The sequence below is a fragment of the Nuphar pumila genome, chromosome 8, assembly GCF_984573655.1.
Source record: "Nuphar pumila chromosome 8, dmNupPumi1.hap1.1, whole genome shotgun sequence".
Lineage (NCBI taxonomy): Eukaryota > Viridiplantae > Streptophyta > Magnoliopsida > Nymphaeales > Nymphaeaceae > Nuphar > Nuphar pumila.
Window position 1 is genome coordinate 126,228,188 of NC_143256.1, and position 7,015 is coordinate 126,235,202.

The following is a 7,015-nucleotide window of genomic DNA, read 5'->3' on the forward strand; positions in this document are numbered from 1 at the left end:
ATATATATATATATATATATATATATATATAAGAGATTTATGTGGCCTTGAACCTTTCCATTGATTGAAATGACGAAAGCACCTTTAAAAGAAGGTCATTAAAAATTTATTATTATTTGGACAAAAAAATCACTTTCAGTTTTTAAATTGAAATTACTAAGAAGCACCTTATCACTTTTGAAAATATACAACTTTTTGTTTCTCTTTAAAGCAAAAATCCATTCACTTATCTACAAAATAATTATCATTTAAAAAAATATTGTTATTTCAAAAGTATTTCCATCATTTCAAATATTAGTCGAGTGCTGCTAACATTAAAATAAAAATGTCTAACATTAGAAGGACCATAAAAAAATATTTAAAAATGGTTTGCATGCATATGGGGGGTTAAAAAATAGTAAGTTGAAACCCAGATCTTGTAAGGTTCTCTATGCGCAGATTCAATAATGTTGGTTAGTTCAGATCTGTTAATACTGACATCCAAACCGGATTGAAAATGCCTGAATCTCTATTTTTTCATGTGTAATAATAAACAAGAGTGGATTCCCAGGAGTTCTCATGTTTAGATCCATGGGAAACAGACTTCCTATGTAAAAGTACATTTCTATTTACATGATCAAGTCTTCCAAACAGTTCCTCATCTTCATATATGGACAAACAAGAAATCTTTCTAAGCACAAGAAAAGATTATGACATAACAAGTGATAACTCCAACTCCCTATTCAGGAATTCAAAGGGGGGCAAAGAAACACTTGGCTTGTTTATCATTATCATGAGAAGTTGTTAGAAAATTGAGTGGGCAGCCCGATTCATCTGGTCTAATCCGGATGGGCCCTGTGGTATCTCAGATGGTATGAAATACTATGTGGAGAGACCTGCTCTGTCTAAAACTCTATAATGGGTTGAGTTGAGATAGAGTCCTAAATACATTAAGTTGTGGTCCCCAAACCATATATTAAAATTCTTCCTCTTCAGACTCCCTATTGTCAGAAAGAGATTCAATCTCTCTCATCAGGTTTGGAGAAAGGAAAGGGCCAAATATACAGGTTTTAGAAGATCATACCTATCAACAATCAACCTGAGCGCTATGGATTCAGATATAGCTTCCGCTTTTGGTTTGATTTCTGTTTTTTATTTCAACGGTTTAGCAAGAACATGTTATCGATCCTGTTTTAGTTTTCGATGAATTTATGATCCAACAATTGGTATCAAAGCACATGTTCTCGTTGAATCATTGAAAATAAATGATTTCATATTTTTGTATATATTTTATGGTGACGATTCATTGTGATTACCGAATCATCACCGAGCGATATGGTTTGTCGGGCTGGAAGGGCCATCGAGTCCTTTTTGTTCGTTGTCAATAAGGGAGTAACCCTGTCCCATCTTGATTGACAGACCGCCGTTTGGTGGAGTAGGGGCTTGCCCCTGTTCAAACCACCAGACAACCGAACGATCGGTCCAATCGTCAGACGGGTGACTCCCTTCCTCGCATCACTTGATTGTACAACAGGAAGGGTTGTTGGGCCCTTCCCTTAGGTTATGTCTTTGGACAAGCAAGAGGGTTGATCGGCCCTCCCCCTTCCTATTAATCTGATCGTCGATCGTCGGATGGTTGTTGTCGCCGTCTTGATCTCCGACGTGGGTCGGCGAGGGCCACCGCACATCAGTCTGTAATCGACGGTGGTCTGAGCATATGGCTTGGCCCAGCCACCGTTGACGAGCATTAGGGGTCGGGTGTGTTCAAGGATGGTGCGACGGGCATCTAACTCGCCTCAGTCATCGTCGTCGGGTGCCTCATGACTGGAGGCAATCAAGTTTTTTTGGGGGTCCCGTTCATTGCCAAATTCAGTATCATCGTCAAACTGAGCCGGATCCGGCCATTGACAGACGATGGGAGGGGAACACTTCTTAAGATTTGTATTTGCCGACATTCGAGGTTGGATTTGACCATCGCCGGTTGCTTTTGGATCACCGACAAATCAAGATTGGTTTTCAGGTGTCGTCGGGATTAACTTCAACCCTCCACCACCGACAACCAGTGTTAGGAATCGGTCTTCGTCGAACTCGTTGGAGTTGACAGCACATGTGTTGGATTTGGCCATCGTTGGACACCTCGAGGATCGATGCTGCTTGGATAAGGTTTGGCCATGGCCGAAAGCCGCGTAGTCGGTAGAACTCGGCATCCTGTTTAGGCTCGACCTGTAACACCTGTAACAATCGATGGTCGGTTCGGACCTTGACCTATCCAGGCACTCGGGATCATTCGGCCATTAGATTGCAGGCCGAGTCAAACCGGGACTAGGTGGTTCGGCTGACCATCCCAAGCCTGATCAGTTGTGTGATGAGGGCTAACTAAGATAATTGCGATGCGTTGGTTTTGTTACCTACGCAAGGGGCGGTTCGAGGATATATTTTGGCCAATCCAGCCAGTTCAGTTTTTGCAAGCCGGTTCAATCGGGCCAGGGTCATTTTGGTGTGCATACACAAGATCGAGACCCTGGCCTACAAGGTGACTAGAACTGAGTCCGGTGACCAGTCGGGTCAAAGTGGCTCAGTCCCGTTCGGTCATGGGGCAGTTGACTGGTTCAGTCTCTATTTTGTTTTAGGGGACTGAACCGGGTCAAGGTGCACCATTATTTGGGTTGAGTCTGGATGGAATCAACTCGAAGGTGGAAGCCAGTACCTGGGTTTGGTCAGACCCGTGTGCGTGCCTTATAAAAAAAGGATTTTATATGGCTATTTGGAGCACTTTATGGGTCACTTTGGTAGGCCAATATTTAGTTACTTTTTGGCACATGCATATTATTGTGTTTGCTTTATCTTTCATATGCACTTATCGACATATTTGAACATGGTATTATTTCTGCTTCTGGGTACGATATTTTAAATTGAATTAATTGAATTAATATATAGCCAAAGTAACCTCTGTTGTGTAGGTTAGTTCATTTTAAAATATTGTGATGGCTACATGTTTATAGTTCATGCGAATAGTGATTGGTCCAAAGGAAGATTACTATTTGGCCGAGCTTAAATGTATACTTTTAGTAATGAATATTAGACAATCATTCAGTTTTTCATGTGAATAACAATTCGGTCCAAAGAAAGGCTCGTTGTTTGACAGGATTGACTGCCCATATTTTGATTACTGTATTGAGAGTACCACTTACAAGTTGACACTTTTGTCCAAAGACTAAGTGTCAATGTTGTGATGGGTTCACCATTGTTTGAATGTGTATATTTTATGTTATTGCATGTGAATATGAGTGATAATCGTGAGTTTGCCTGTTCTTTATTCAATTAATACATCTGCTTATATGATATCTGCCAACATTAATTTCATCCCTATTTTGAGTGGTTCAAATTTTAAGAACTAGAAATAAAATGTAATGATTGTGCTTGGTTATATGGATCTGAATCTTGCACTGCGAAAAGATCAACCACCAGCTCTTACAGATAAGAGTTCTGCTGAGGATAAAAAGAACTCTAAGTGGTGGGATCGATCTAATTGCATGAGTCTCATGATCATGAAACATGCGATTTTATAATCCTTCAGGGGTACTATATCCGAAGAGGCCAATGCCAAACATTTTCTTGAAGAAATTAAAAAATATTTTGCGAAAAATGAAAGGCTGAGACTAGTACTCTTCTTTTAAGTCTTGTCTCAATGAGGTATAAGGGCAAAAAAAACATTCGAGCGTACATCATGGAGATGTCTCATCTTGCTTCAAAACTCAAAGCACTAAAATTAGAGTTGTCTGAGGACTTACTCGTAAACTTGGTTTTGATATCCCTTCCTGCACAGTACAATCAGTTTAAGGTCAATTATAACTGCTAGAAAGAAAAATGAACTCTTAATGAGTTCATTTCACACTGTATGCAAGAAGATGATATGATGAAGCAAGAAAAGACTGAAATTGCTCATCTGAAAGTAACCTTTAAAGATAGATTTAAAAAAAAGAAAAGGATTAAGGAAGTTGTGGTTGACCCTTAATCGCAGAAGAAACAGAAAAGACATCAAGACCCAAAGTCTAGTTGTTTCTTTTGCAAATGGGAGGGTCATATGAAGAAGGATTATACCAAGTATCATGTTTGGCGTGAGAAGAAATGTACACTCCTCACTTTAGTTTGTTCTAAAGTTAATTTGACTTCTGTGCCCGAACATACTTGGTGGATGGATTCTGGTGCTACCACTCACATAAGTGTGTCTTTTCAGGGTTGCCTAAGTTGTCGACCGTCAATTGATGCTGAAAGATTCATCTATATGGGTGATGGCAAAACATTTGAAGTCGAGGCAATAGAGACATTTAGGTTGTCATTAAAGACTAAATTTTTTTACGTTTAAAAGAAACATTTATCGTGCCTTCTTTTATGCAAAATTTGGTTTCTATTTTCATTTTGGACAAATACGATTATTCTTGTTTATTTGAAAATAATAAAGTTAAATTGTTTCTTGATTCAAATCTTATTGAGACTAGTTCTTTATCTACGGTTGATAACCTTTATATGCTTGATACTATTGTCTTATTTAACGAAACCTTGCAAATAAGTTCTCATGGTACAAAATAAAAATTAACAAATGAGAATTCTACTTTGTTATGGCATAAGCGTTTAGGTCACATTTTTAAATAAAGAATTGAAAGGCTTGTGCTACATGAGATTCTTGGTTCTCTTGATGTCATTGACTTTCAGGTTTGTGTTGAGTGTATAAAAGTGAAATGAACAAACATAAGAAAATTAGGTGTCGAAAGGAGAACAAATGTCTTAGAACTAATTCATACTGATATTTGTGGATATTTTTCTATGACTTCTTGGAATGATCAATAATATTTTATTACGTTCATAGATGACTATTCTCGTTACGGGTACCTATATTTAATTCATGAAAAGTCTCAGTCCCTGGATGTATTCAAATCGTATAAGGCCGAAGTTGAAAACTAACTTGGCAAAAGAATTAAGGCCATCTGATCTGACCGTGGTAGTGAGTACTATGGCAGATATATGATGGATCAGGTGAACAACATCCAAGACTTTTTTGCTAAATTCCTAGAGGAATGTGGGATTGTCCCTCAACATACCATGTCAGACACCCCTAGCATGAATGGTGTTGTTGAGAGACGAAACATGATTCTTAAGGATATGATAAGTAGTATGATTTCTCATTCTACCTTATCAGAGTCCCTTTGGGGAGAAGCATTAAAGACTGCAACCTATGTTTTGAATAGGGTACCCTCTAAAGCAGTAATCAAGACCCCATATGAATTGTGGATAGGCCGAAAGCCTAGTTTAAAACATTTTCATATTTGGGGATGTTCAACTGAGGCTAGGCCTTACAGGCCATATGAAAAGAAACTGGATTCCAGAACGATTAGCTGTTATTTTGTTGGGTATTCTGAAAGGTCCAGTCGCTATAAGTTTTATGACCCTACAAATAAGTCCCTTTTCGAAACGGAAAACACTTGTTTATTTGAAAGTGTTGAGTTTGGAGGGAGTGATAAAGTAAAAGACATTTCCTTTGAAGAAGAGTCTATTTCTCTTCCTACATTTGTGGATGACAATGATCAAATTCTCATTCCTGACATTGTTCTCACAAATTCGGATCAAGGTAATGTTTCAGATCTTCCTACCCAAAATAAAGTTTTTACTCCTAAAGTCCAAACTCTAGAAATATCTTAAGAACCAGTGCCATTAAGAAAAATCCACTAGAGAGAAAAGGACAATTTTGGATGATTATATTATCTTTCTACAAGAACATGAGGGTGATACTGACCTAATGGAAAATGATCCAATCAACCTCCATCAAGCCACACAAATTTCTAACTCTCAAAAGTGGATTGAAGCAATGCATGAGGAGATTAAATCCATGAGTGACAATGATATGTGGGATCTTGTCCCATCACCTGAAGGTGTGAAACCCATTGGTTGCAATTGGATATTTAAAACCAAAAGGAATTCAAAGGATAATGTGGAAAAATATAAGGCTCGTCTTTTTGCAAAAGGGTTTACTCAAAGGGAAGGTATTGACTATATAGAGACTTTCTCTCCGGTTTCTATGAAATACTCTTTTAAGATCATGATAATACTTGTGGCTCATTATGACTTAGAGATACATCAAATGAATGTTAAGACTGCATTTCTTAATGGAGATATCGATGAAATAATATACATGGTCCAACCAGAATATTTTGTCTCAGGCGATGTCAAGAAAATGGTTTGCAAACTAAAGAAATCCATCTATGGACTTAAGCAAGCCTCCCGTCATGAGTGATATCATAAATTTCATCAAGTTGTCCTCTCGTTTGGTTTTGAGATGAACGTGGTTCATGAATGCATATATCATAAGTTCAATGAGAGTAAATTTATTTTATTAGTTTTGTATGTAGATGACATATTGCTTATCAGTAATGATATAGGCATACTGCACGAAACCAAGAGATTTCTGACAAAGAAATTTGAAATGAAAGATCTTGAGGACACCTCTTTTGTATTAGGGATCCAGATACATCGAGACCGTTCTTGGGGTATTCTTGGATTATCACAAAAGAGCTATATCGAAAGGATTCTGGAAAAATATGGCATGAAGGATTGCAAACCAGGGGATACTTCTGTTTCTAAAGGAGACAAGTTTAGTTTCGCTCAGTGCCCCAAACACCAGTCTGAAATTAAGGCTATATAACAGATTTCCTATGCATCAGTTGTAGGGAGTCTCATGTATGCTCAGGTATGTACGCGTCCAGATTTAGAGTACATTGTTGGGATGTTAGGCAGATATCTTAGTAACCCAAGTATGAATCATTGAAAAGTAACCAAACGGGTTATGCAGTATTTGTAAAGAACAAAAGGTTATATGCTCACATATAAGAAGTCAGATCAGTTGGAGATTATTGAGTACTCTGATTCTGATTTTGCGGGATGTCAAGATAGTCGCAGATCCATGTCAGACTATGTTTTTCTATTGGTCGGGGGAGCTATTTTCTAGAGGAGTGTCAAGCAGGCACTCATTGTTTCTTCCACC